Genomic DNA, 14534 nt, shown 5'->3' with positions numbered 1-14534 from the left:
GGACAAAAACAATCCTGTCTGCAATGCAGACACCCTTACACCACGGCTCAAGGGTGCCTGCATTGGCCCTAGGCAGCACATTGTGCACCAGTGCAAGGAAAGGACAGGAATGTGCTGTATGATGTGAAATATTGTGCATCCCTGCCCTTTCCCTTTCATGCAGTGCAACACAGCAACGTGGCTTGCTGCACTGCGTGAAATAATGATATATCTGGCCTGTCAGTGTAGCATGTTTATAGTGAGTTTTTGTGTTAATTCCTGTTGTAGGGTCATAGTTATGCCACCATTGACATTCAATGTTTTTAGAAGCACACTAAAGTGTATGAAGTGCATCATTTGACCAAGGAGTGGTTATAATGTGAGCTTTACTCAGTTTTTGGTAAGGGGAAAGTAGTTTAGCATGTTGGCGATCCAAGCATAGAATTTATCATGTTTGAAAGAGGGATTCATTTTCAATAAGCCAGATTTAAAAGATGCATTCAAATAAGAAAAATCAGATCAGTGCAGCAAGATTCACTTCAGAAGAATTTAGAGCCCTTGGCAACAAAACAGGTAGTAATTCAACTTTGTAGTCCCAAGTACAAGCCAGGCAGCTTTAAAAGCAGGAAAACTGGGCGGCAGGAATTAACATTTCTGGAAAGTACTCCCTCACCTAAATTCATATGTTCTGAGTTGATGTCTTGAGGGTTTGTCCTTTCCTGAATGTGTATTTCCCATACTCGGACATTTCCACATCTGTTTACCACATATTCTGAGCATTTATTCAATAACCGTGTATTGCTCTTTATGACAAGATCATTATTACGCTTCTGGATATTATTGGTCACAAGAAGAGGAACATAAAGAAAAGAGACAAAGTCCTGCAACTATTGCTTCTTTGATGTTGATACCCGAGCAATATAAATACTATACTGACGTCTTCCAGAAACCCATTGCCAATTCTTTACCTCTTCATAGAAAATACAATTGCACCATTCTTAGTCCTCCTGACACTGTTTTTCATATGCTCGTATCTATTCTATATAAGCGCATGAAACATTGGTTGTAAGATAATATCTGAACTGAAAATGTACAGAACAACTTAACTCTGTGATCTTCTTCTCCAACAGTGGCATCTCTGTTTTCAATTCCAAAGAAGAATAATGGGTTGTGTCCTCAACAGATTCACAACCAAGAATTGCTATTCTTTGCCACTCATTATGTATATTTTAGAGTCGGTCCGGGAAACCTCAGTCGTTCCCAAACTTGATTTAATGGGGGATACTATCTTGTTCGAATCAAGAAAGGTGATAGGTGATGATTGGAAGATTATGCTTAAAAATCAATTGGTTTCCTTTACATGCTGCCCTTAAGGCGATTTATTACCTCTGAGGTATTTCAACACATCTTCGATACCATGTTTAATGCTAAGTTCACAAAATTCATAGAGGTATACCTGGACAACATATTCATTTACCCTAACAATATGAAAAAATTTACAATTTTAAAGTTTAAAATAGACTATCTTTCGTTTTGTTTGAGCCCTTCTGGTTTATTCATGAAGTCACAGAAAGAAGCTGAAATTCAGAATAGGTCTTCTCCAAGGTCACTGAATGATGCACAATGTTTCCTTGGACTGACTAAATTTTACCAAGAATATAGTTTATTTATAATATATATATATATATATATATATATATATATATATATATATATATATATATATATATATATATATATATATATATATATATATATGTATATATATATATATATATATATATATATATAAGAGGATTTTATTGGGGTGAAAAAGCATATGCAGCATTTATGGAACTCATTCGTCCCTTTACTCAAACATCATTCTTTGACTTTCCATTTATTGTAGAAATCTATTGTTGAAAGTGACTTTGCTGATCTAATGGTTGGGGTCCTACTTTTGCAGAAACAACCTGTTGATGATCTCATACAAGTATTCTCTCTTCCAGATTTTGACTTTCAATAAAATTATATTGGCCATGAAATATAAATGCCTGAAATGAAGATAACCTTCATTTTCTACAGGATATGATGGGGCAGAACAGCCAGCAGACCCACTTGGCATTACATGTTATATGTCAACTATATTCCAAGACCCAAGGACAAGGGGGCAGATGCTTTATACTGTTAACATAATGTTGTGGATAAAAATCCTAAAGCACTTTTATTACTACCAAATCAAAGCATTGGAATAGTTAGATCATTTTTGTAAAATGTCAGAGGCGCTGATACTCAGATACAAGGCAACCCTGGAAGCAATTCATTTTAAGGTTTCTTTGCCCTCTCATCAAGACTTGTACGTTTAGCACCAAGCAATGTCTATTCCTACAAAGGCACTTCAGAAAGAACGTCTTAAGATGTTTCACAACCCTGCCATGCCAGGATATCAAAGTGTGTGATCATCTTTAGATTTAGTTCTACGTTCTTTTTGGTGGTTATCTGTATATCAAGATATTGAAGGTTATGTCCTGACATGTCCTTTCGGCACTGAAGATAAAACAATTGATTTCTACTAACTTAACCAGTTGCAACATAGCCCCAGTATACCATTTTCACAGACTTTAATGTGCATTTATAATCTCCATAAGGGTAACTGTAAATACCATTTTGAAGGTGACTCACTTCACCCTGTTTGAAAGACTTTATCCTGCTCTTTGTCACAGATATTTCCCACATGCTTGGTTACACAAATAATATTGTTTCTGATAGCGGTACTCAATATATTCCTTATTTTGAAAAGGCGAATGTCTGACAAAATGTCAACATCCAAAATATCGACCTACAAGAATATCGCAACAAAAATGTCGATTACAAAAATATTGACATGCTATCTCTAACAAGGTAAGTACAAAAATATGGAGAAAAAAATATCAATGTCAAAAATATCGTAATTAAAAACTATTGTTTTTTTAATTAAAAAAATATAAATTAAATAATACTTATAAATGTAATAAACATAGTTAAAAATATGTTATAATATTTCAAATTAATAAATAATATACATCATTTAATTTAAAAAATAATTAATCATATACATAAAATACAAAATATATACTTCCTTAATATTAACTTAAAAAAATAATTTTAATAACTTATAAATAAATAAAGATATTAAAAATTACAAATAAATCTATACACATAAAATAATAATAATTAATAAAAATGTACAACAAATTAAAAATTAGTAAATGTTGAGTACCGTAGGGGTACAAATTACTATTCCCACTAAAAAGTGCAACAGTAGGGAAAGTGTTGGATAGCGCAGGGGTAAAAATTAATATTCCAACTCCAGAAAGTGCAACAGTAGGGAAAGTGTTGGATAGCGTAGGGGTAAAAATTAAAGATTAGTAAGACTTTTTAGTTGATGTCATCATTTCAGTTATTCCAATTTCATAAGCTTATACATGGCTAATCCAGTTCAGAAAGTCTTACTTATCTTCATCACAGCATGAAGAAGAAGGTCCTTATTTAAGATATCCGTAATCACTGTTCAGACTACAATCCCGCTATCATTATAAGGGAATTTTAAGTAAGTTACCACCTTTATGATATACTATATAGGAAATAAAGATCTATATATTTGTAAAAAAAATTCAAGTTTTGAGCTATTGTATGGAAGACATAGTAAGTTCTAATATCAGCCTGTTTCATGTCTATATCTTAGGTAGACTTCATTCTCTGATAGCGAACCAGAGGGTCTTCGTAGATATTATATCAGAATAGTTGCATTTGAGTACTCAAATAAGATAAGATTTACAATCGTACAATGAGAAGTGTTCACGTATGTAGGAGACATAGTAACATGGATTATTTGTTTAATGTGTAATATGTGACTGCACAAGTATTTTTTAAGATGTCTTTTTGTACAGTCTCTTTTTCAATAATATCTTATACTAGCAGCCCGTCCCGACGTTGTCTGGGTATGAATTGCTGCCAGCCAGTAGTATATTGTTTTGTAGGATTTTGTTTTGATAGCATTTCTTATCTGTGACAGGCCTGTGAAACGCTCCGATTCACAGTGCACTGCTGATGCACTTAAGAGTGCGCGTTCAGTAGTGTGTGAACTCGAATTTCCCTAATTTATTTTTCCTTGCAATATTATATAGCACAAACTCAACAACATGGCATGAGCACAATTTACATTACAGAAGAACACATTCATTTGTGGTAGGCACGGGGAGACAAAGCGATTTGCCTGAAATAACAGGATGTTGAGCTGATGCCGAGATTCGAATGTAGCTCCCCAGCTCTAAAGTTCGCAATTCTAGAACTTGTGGCAGGAGGTGTGTCTAAAAGTGTATGTCGGTGCTGGCCATCAATGAGAGAGACCTGTGCATTTTTCAAATGGGTGGTGAAAAAATATGAGTATGTTGCTGGAGATGCGGGCCGCCGTGTCACCGATGTACTTACCGGGGGAGGGTAAACACCAATTATTACGCAACTTTCTTTCTGCATACCATCACTCTGCATACTTTAAGTACGAAAGTACCATGACTCCGGAATGCCAAATGGCAATACATTTTATATGCTTTTACCACGCATACATTTACGACGAAATTCGTTGTAAATGCATGAATGGTAAAAGCATGTTTTTTTAAATGTTTGGATAAGGTAAGTATGGGTAAAGGGGTATATGTTTTGGGGTACTGAGGTATATGTTTTGGGGTGTTTGGGTATTTCAAGGGTTCAGATATAGTTTTGGGTAATGGGGTACAGGGGTAGTTTTAGGGTTTAGGGATAGGTATGGGTTTTGGGGTAAAGGGGTATTTTTAGGGTTCAGTGCTAGGTTTGGGTTTTGGGGTATAGGGGTATTTTTTGGCTCAGATGTAGGTTTGGGTTTTGGGGTACAGGGGTATTTTAGGGGTTCAGGGCTAGGTTTGGGTGTTGGGGTACAGGGGTATTTTTAGGGTTCAGGGCTAGGTTTGGGTTTTGGGGTACAGGGGTATTTTAGGGTTCAGGGGTAGGTTTGGGTTTTGGGGTACAGGGTTATTTTTATGGTTCAGGGATAGTTTGGGGTTTTGGGGTACAGGGGTATTTTTAGGGTTCAGGGGTAGGTTTGGGTTTTGGGGTACAGGGGTATTTTAAGGGTTCAGGGCTAGGTTTGGGTTTTGGGGTACAGGGGTATTTTTGGGTACAGGGGTATTTTTGGGTTCAGGGGTAGGTTTGGGTTTTGGAGTGCAGGGGTATTTTTAGGGTTCAGGGCTAGGTTTGGGATTTGGGGTACAGGGGTATTTTTAGAGTTCAGGGCTAGGTTTGGGTTTTGGGGTACAGGGGTATTTTAAGGGTTCAGGGCTAGGTTTGGGTTTTGGGGTACAGGGGTATTTTAGGGTTATGGGGTATTTTAGGGTTATGGGGTATTTTAGGGTTTAGGGGTAGGTTTGGGTTTTGGGGTACAGTGGTATTTTTAGGGTTCAGGGCTAGGTTTAGGTTTTGGGGTACAGGGGTATTTTTAGGGTTCAGGGGTAGGTTTGGGTTTTGAGGTACAGGGGTATTTATATGGTTCAGGGCTGGTTTTGGGGTATAGGGGTATTTTTAGGATTTAGGGCTAGGTTTGGGTTTTGGGGTACAGGGGTATTTTTAGGGTTCAGGGGTAGGTTTGGGTTTTGGGGTACAGGGGTATTTTTAGGGTTCATGGCTAGGTTTGAATTTTGGGGTACAGAGGTATTTTAAGGTTCAGGGCTAGGTTTGAGTTTTGGGGTACAGAGGTATTTTAGGGTTCAGGGGTAGGTTTGGGTTTTGGGGTACAGGGGTATTTTTAGGGTTCAGGGGTAGGTTTGGGTTTTGGGGTACAGGGGTATTTTTAGGGTTCAGGGCTAGGTTTGAGTTTTGGGGTACAGAGGTATTTTAGAGTTCAGGGCTAGGTTTGAGTTTTGGGGTACCAGGGTATTTTAAGGGTTCAGGGCTAGGTTTGTGTTTTGGGGTACAGGGGTATTTTAGGGTTCAGGGGTAGGTTTGGGTTTTGGGGTACAGTAGTATTTTTAGGGTTCAGGGCTAGGTTTGGGTTTTGGGGTACAGGGATATTTTTAGGGTTCAGGGGTAGGTTTGGGTTTTGAGGTACAAGGGTATTTATAGGGTTCAGGGCTAGGTTTGGGTTTTGGGGTATAGGGGTATTTCTCGGGTTTAGGGATAGGTTTTGGGGTACACTGTGTATTTATAGGGTTAAGATGGGTTAGTGTTTAAGGGTGTTGGGGTATTTTAAGAGTAAGGGTGGGTTATGATCATGGGGTGCAGGGGCATTTAAAGGGAGCAGGGTGGGATTAGCACACAATATGAGGCATGGCCACACGCCCCCAGTGTTTGTCACGCCCCCAGCACACGCCTCCAGCACACGCCCACAGCACAACGCAGACACTCCCACAAGGGACTACTTTGTTGGCACGGTTCTTTTACCTTTTAAATGTATATGGTGGGCGTCTGTATAGCCTATGTCCTTCTGCAGCATCTGCCCTTTCCAACGCTGTATTGGGTGTTGTGATTGGCGCTGTGGTTCCTGAGATTACCTTGCCTAAAGGTGCAAGTTCTCTCTTTATAATAGTAGTATAGATATACCTATGTTGAGATAAAAGTTGTATACAATATATATGTGTAGATTTAGACAACTAAGGGACTAAAAATAGTAAAATGTACTGAAAATGTATTTATATTATATTTTATTATTTTTTTTACAATTTATATAATTGTCTTGTAGGTAATTTGTGGTAATTTCCTGAAGAAGGCGTCCGATACGCCGAAACGCGCGTCGATAATTACTGCTTCTTGATATAAAAAACTCTTTTTAATGAAATGTTAATGATATGTAATTGTTTGTGAATTTTTTGACTATATGATATGTACTGATTGTATAGACATTTTGGGTGCTGTTTTGTTTGAATAAGCTTGTATAATATAATCTTTTATAATATTGAATAAAACAACTAGTTTTTTAGACATTTAGTTTACTGTTTCTGTTGAACCCTCCACACATTGCTGTTTTTATGATTTATTAGTTGCCTAGGAATTGTTTATCGCACATGTATTTTCCCTGTCCTAGGAATTGAACCATTTATAGTTCAGGGGGCCTTTGATAATCCCAATATATTTACCCACAGCTTGTCTGTGCAGGGCTGTTCTTTTGCATTCTTGCATTTCAATATCAGTGTTCTTGTCTATTTGAGTACTTATATTGCACTATTAATTGATTTAATCTGTTTTTGTATTTTATTTGTTTAGATTATTTAGGATGGCCCAACTAAAAACATTTGGGTTCACAGATGAAGAATTCCCCCTTTTAGTTGGAACTACTAATTCATTTGGAAATAGTACTAATGACAATAGTCACAATCAGGATGATATTAAGAAACCGATAGAACTAAAAAAGAAATTAAAACGAATGGAAGCGCATGGAGAGTTCATGTTGGCTCATTTAAGGGCAGGTATAATACCAACTGGTCTCCATGTTCGTAATGTCCCTGGACTATTTGTATATCATAAGGAATTTCGGGAGAAATGGAGTATGATCGCCAGCAGGTGCTCCAGAGACCTTATGATTTTCATTGTCGAAATGGCAAAAGAATTATCAATGAACATTAAAACAGAAGTAGAAGAGCTAGAAGCTAAAATAAAGAATGCGAATAGTGTAGAGGAAGCTTTGAAAAAATTAGAAGAGTCCAACAAAGAGTTAGAATCTTTTACTACGTATTTAAATAAATGAAAGAACAATAAACTATCTAAAGATAAAAGATTCTACAGTATAGAGAACACCTATCCATATCTGAAACAGGACTTTTATAAACAAAATTATTATACAGAATTTGAAAACAGCAACACATATTAATAATCTGAAAATAACATAAATTCTTTTCAATCCAAACTTAATCAATCTCAGCCTTTTTTAGCCAATCGAGGTACACACAGTGGACGTCAGCGAGTCAGATTTCAAACTCAGACCAGAGGAAACTACCAACCCCAACATCATCACCAACCTCAGGACCCTCAACTTATGCGGGAGACACGCAATCAGCCGTATTGGAAGCAGGGAATGTGATCCCTATTTTCAACCTGTCCACAGCAGACCTTTGTGCCCACAGTACAAGTCTTCTGTCAAAAGGGCTCTCTTATGTACCACATTCCATGTTAACATTTTTTGAAAATGACTAGAACTCTTAGTTTACCCTCCACCTTCAGCCCTTCTTTATATCAACTGGGACCGGAAGTGGCTGCGTTTGAATTGGTGGTATTACAGAGATTAGAACAGGCTTTACGCTTCATCCCTAAGCCTTTGTATAACTTAAATAGAGAAGAACACAGAGCATTGATTTCTGTAGCCACTAATAGTGATTTGGTGATAAAAAGCTGTGATAAGGGAGGAGGCATAGTGGTCATTGATGCAATAAACTATGAAAATAACATGAGAAATATGCTCAGTGATACTGCCTTCTACAAAACTATAAGAGTCAACCCTATGACAGGAATTTAGAAAAAATACAGGATCTTACACCCCAAGCCCTAGTTGATGGAGAAATAACAATGAAAGAATTTGAATATTTGAATCATCATAAAGGTAAGATAGCATGCATTTACGGTATGCCTAAAGTGAATGAGAACAGTGTTGACCCACCGTATAGACCAATAGTGTCTACAATTGGTACCAATACAGAACTTTTATCAAAATTTGTTGATCATGTATTACGTCCCCACATCCCTAAAATAACCTCCTACATAAAGGATACAAGAGAAATGATAAACAAAGTTGAACAAATAAAATTTGATCCCAAAAAGGACTTATTAGTTACGTTAGATGTAGAACCACTATATAATAATATCCAGCTGGAAGGAGCTATGGAAGCGACCAAGTGGTTCATTGAGGAATACAATATATCTTGCCCCAAGTTGTTCATTTTAGCTTGCCTAAATATTGTCTTGACTGATAATGTAATTGAGTTTGGACATTCTCTCTTTCGTCAGGTAAAAGGCGTAAGTATGGGCGCTTCAGTTGCACCCTCCATTGCTAATATATGTATGGCAGCCTTTGAAAAGCGATTTATATACAATGAGATCGCCCCATTTTTCGAGTCACTCTCCCATTGGTCCAGATATATTGATGATATCTTTTTTATCTGGACCAATGGGAGGGACTCATTACTTCAATTTCTTGAGTGGTTAAACGTTACCGATCAGAACTTGAAGTTTACTGCTCAGATAAATACAGATGGAGTGGAATTTTTGGACATTCTTATTTTCCATAATCAAGGTACACTAAAAGTAGATCTATACGTAAAGCCTACAGCACAGAACACTCTGTTACATTTTAACAGTTTTCATCCAAGAAATCAAAAACAGAGTATCCCCTTTTCGCAATTTTTGCGAGTTAGAAGAAATTGTTCAGATTTAAAAGATTACGATAGACAGGCATCTATATTGAGGACAACATTTTTAGAACAAGGATATCCCCACTGATTAGTGAGGGATTCATATCAGAGAGCAAGATTCTTCGATAGGGACCACTTGCTACGACCTAAAGTCAATAAAGAAAAAACCCAGCTTGTCTGTGTCACCAGACATTCTACGTTAGATGCCAAAATCAAACAGATTGTTAATGGCAATTGGCACATTTTGAACAGTAACCCTACACAGAATCTTAAATTATCCAAACCCCTGTTCGCCCATCAGCGTAATACAAATATTAAAGAACATGTTGTACATTCTAGCTTCGAGGATCAAACAAAATATAGAAGTTTTGTACAAAAATCAATAGATACTAATGTACCGATAAGAGGAACAATGAAATGCTCCTCTTGTATATCATGTAATATGATCCTAGAAGGAGAGGTATTTACCTATAATGGTTATACCATTCGGGCCACTGAAATGTGGAATTGTAAAACTTCCAACACTGTTTATTTTATCCTATGCCCTTGTGCATTAGGATATGTTGGAGAAACATCACAAGTTATTCAGACCAGATTGACCGAACATCGTTCGGCCATCAGAACAAAGAAGGTCCTATCACACATGGTGAAACATTTTCTGGAAATGGACCATAAACCAGAAGAGTTCCAATGGAGAATTCTTGAATAGATAAGGACCCCAGATAATAAAGGTGGTCTAAAAATACGCAAGAAGTGGGAGGTATTTTGGATTTTTTCATTGGACACCTATAGAAAAGGATTAAACAGCTAAATTCCTTGGGAAAACGCTATTACTTAATTATCCAAAGACATCTTCCAGTAGAACTGTGACTATAAATAGAGACTAACAGATAGAATAGTAATAGGCTAATAGATGAGACTTTAAGGGATCCATTTGGGTTAATATGGTTGGTCATCACAAAACCTATTCATTTTAAGGATCATAGAGATTTTTTCCTTTGTCGCTGTATTTATGCGGTGTTTGAGGTCATTATTGTACTACAAACATACACATAAATTTTAATGAACAGAGATATATATATTTCTTTTATGTTTTATCATTGCGCTGTTTGAGGCTATTATTGTATCACAAACACACGTTTGTTTTTCTTTTATTACCTTTTACAATAGATTAGATTACTATAGAAAACGTTGAGTAAGATCTGTATAGCATTTAAGTGTTGGGTGAAAAAAGAACCCCGCTGCTTCTTTGAATTGACTATATTCATAGATAGTAGATTAGTTCTCTGTCTATGTTCATCATTAGTCGACATAAAGAAAACTGCCCCAGAGACATTGTTATCATACTATGGGAGCAGCGTGTTTCCATTGGAACACACGACTTGTCGATTTTCATTTTCATTTTCTTTTATTTTATTTATAACCTTGTTACTTTTGTGTTTTAAATATAATGAACTATATTTGCGAATGATTGCGGAAAATACTAGATCAACATGACCATATTAGATCATGTGTCCGATGATGGAAAAAGTTAGAGGTCTATTTAAACACTTCCCACGGAGGATACGGTTTTCTCGGACCTCCCCTTTCTTTGACGTCAGATGCCAGAAGTGGATGAATATCCCGGAGCTTTATTTCTGCTTGATCCGATAGCCGGTAAATCCAGGGTAGCTTTTTAATAATATGACATGTTTGTACATTATAGCTCACTATATAGTGACTCCCCTATTTTTATTTATTTTTTATTCCATATACCGGTGGGTCGACAGCGGTATCATTGCCGACGACGGGGTTTAACTTGCATCCTCGATTCCTAACACAACAAGATAACGCCCAAATAACGTACTATCTTCTACATGCGTGAAGGTATTTATATATCTTTGTGAGTCTATCTTTTATAGACTCTATAGCCCTATATGTATATTTTCTTTTGATTACAAACTTTTATATGACATCTATTTTGTAGATTTATTCATGCACTTCTTTCATACGGCAAGGTAGCATTTGTAAATAACTCCAGCGGGCACATTTATGTGTCATGAGTTGTGGATAGTGATATATCCTTTTTATCCATTAGAAGGACCACAAGGTACAAGGAAGGATAAGACTATAACGACAAGACATGGCTAATACATTATTAAGGATAATGTGCGTTGTCCTTATCATTTTTATTAAAGAAAGAAAACATTTTTTTGATTTATACATTTTTCAACAAATAATCTGACTCTCACGAGATGATCGTTTAGCTTCGGGAAAAACCATCAGACGTAACATTACAAGGTAATATAAATAGCAAGACATAAGAATATAGCTGTTTATTCTCCTTCTTTGTATTAAATCGAACTGCTATTAATCGACGCATAATTTAGAAATGCGAACGGCACTATCAAACTGAGCCTTTAGATATTTATCATAATATAATATGATACGATATAGAGAGAACGATTTAAACGTGTTCTGAACTGGATTAGCCATGTATAAGCTTATGAAATTGGAATAACTGAAATGGTGACATCAACTAAAAAGTCTTACTAATCTTTATCACAGCATAAAGAAGAAGGTCCTTATTTAAGATATCCATAATTACTGTTCAGACTACTATCCTGCTATCATTATAAGGGAGTTTTTAGTAAGTTACCAGCTTTATGATATACTTTGTAGGAAGTAAAGATCTATATGTTTGTAAATAAAATCTGAGAATATATTTTTGTATTGCAGAATTTTATCAGATACCGAAAATAGCAAAACCATCCAAGTTTTGAGCTATTGCGTGGAAGACATAGTAAATGTAAAAATGTAAATTGATACTTGTATAGCGCACTACTCACCCGCAAGGGTCTCAAGGCGCTTGTACGAATACCGCTGTGGAACCCATCCTGGCTTTCCCTGTGAGGCGTCCACTCCTGGGCACCCCCAAGGTGGAGGCCAGGCATCCTTAGCGTTGTGGGGGCCTTTGTGGAGAGCAAGCAAGCTATTGCCATGAGTTGCAGAGTGGGACTCCATGATTGGAATAGGCACCGAGGCGAGAATTATCAGGTCCGTGGAATTTTGAGCCCAAGACCCCCCGAGGGGGGGAATTAAACCCTGGTGCTGGGCTAGACCTCTGCATCAGGGTCTGCCACTCTAATCATTGAGCCACACTTCTCTAGTAAGTTCTAATATCAGCATGTTTCATGTCCACATCTTAGGTAGACATCATTCTCTGATAGCGAACCAGAGGGGCTTCGTAGATATTATATCAGAATAGTTGCATTTGAGTACTCAAATAAGATAAGATTTACAATCGTACAATGAGAAGTGTTCCTGTATGGAGGAGACATAGTAACATTGATTATTTGTTTAATGTGTAATATGTGACTGCACAAGTATTTGTTTTATGTCTTTTTTTATGTCTTTTTGTACAGTCTCTTTTTGAATAATATCTTATCTATACCTATGTTGAGATAAAAGTTGTATACAATATATATATATATGTGTGTAAATTTAGACAACTAAGGGACCCAAAAAATAGTAAAATGTACTGAAAATGTATTTATATTTTATTTTATTATCTTTTTTACAATTTGTATAATTGTCTTGTAGGTAATTTGTGGTAATTTCCTGAAGAAGGCGTCCAATACGCCGAAACGCTCGTCGATAATTACTGCTTCTTGATATAAAAAAAACTCTTTTTATTGAAATGTTAATGATATGTAATTGTTTGTGAATTTTTTGACTATATCATATGTACTGATTGTATAGACATTTTGGGTGCTGTTTTGTTTGAATAAGCTTGTATAATGTAATCTTTTATAATATTGAATAAAACAACTAGTTTTTTAGACATTTAGTTTACTGTTTCTGTTGAACCCTCCACACATTGCTGTTTTTATGATTAATTAGTTGCCTAGGAATTGTTTATCGCACATCCAAATGGAGGGTGCCACATGCAAAAATTCCCATAAAGACACGCAAATCCCTGATGACAGTTTGAGCATCAGCGCTGTGTCGTGGCCAGACCCATAAAAAGTGTGTGCACAAATCCACTGCAACTAAGATAAACTTATACCCAGTATCAGAAGAGAAAGGACCACAGTGATCTAGATAAACACACCCAAGTGGTTTATTAGATATATACAGCTGTGTTTGTGGTGGACGGGCAGTAGTCGAAGGTTTAAACTGCTGGCAAAAGTCACAATTGAGGATATATTCATGAGTCTGTTTGTACAATCCGCTCCACCAGTAACGTTGCTGTAAGATAGAGACAGTCGCTGAGACACCGGCATGAGCCGAGGAGAGGCCCCCGTGAGCCTCTGTTATCAAGGAGAGTCTGCAGTCAGCGCTGGAAATCAACCTGTCGCCATCGCCGTTAATTCTTACATAGGGAACTAACCAGGACTTAAATTAAAAGAGTATTTAGAAGGGAAACCTCTAGGGTAATCACTTCCCTTCTCTGTTTCAGCAATGGCTGCAAAAGAGGTCATCATCAATGTAACTTCTGTAATGTGTAACTGCTGTTACTACATAAGTTGCCACTGCTGTCTTTGCTGCTTCATCAGCAAGACTGTTCCCAACGGCGTGTACTCTTACGCGCTGGTGACCAAGAGTATGAATTACATTCAGGAGAGGCAGCCGTTCTTTAAGTTCTGCGACTCGAACCCAAAGCATTTTGTGTTTGATTGTGCTACCTTTGGAATCACGATACTCATTCTGAGTCCAAAAGAATAAATTGTTATTGAAAGACTGAACACAGTAGTAAGAGTCACTTACAATAAGAGTAGTCACACGAGGATCAGCAAACTCTAGTGCAACCACCAGAGCACGTAGCTCTGCCAACTGGGCGGTACAGTCCCCTAATGTCTGTGTGTGCACAACATTGGACTTGAATTCGCCATTCACCATGGTACCCACCACTATTGCACAGGCCGCTGAATCAGCATGCTTAGATTCCGTCGCTGGTTGTGCCAAACAGTCAGTGTAAATGATACAATGGTAATCCTCAAGCGGGGACAAAAAAAAAATTGTAAATTGATACTTGTATAGCGCACTACTCACCCGCAAGGGTCTCAAGGCGCTTGTACGAATACCGCTGTGGAACCCATCCTGGCTTTCTCTGTGAGGCGTCCACTCCTGGGCACCCCGAAGGTGGAGGCCAGGCATCCTTAGCATTGTGGGGGCCGTTGTGGAGAT

The sequence above is a fragment of the Lissotriton vulgaris genome, chromosome 4_1, assembly GCF_964263255.1.
Source record: "Lissotriton vulgaris chromosome 4_1, aLisVul1.2, whole genome shotgun sequence".
Lineage (NCBI taxonomy): Eukaryota > Metazoa > Chordata > Amphibia > Caudata > Salamandridae > Lissotriton > Lissotriton vulgaris.
This window is presented reverse-complemented; position numbering follows the sequence as displayed.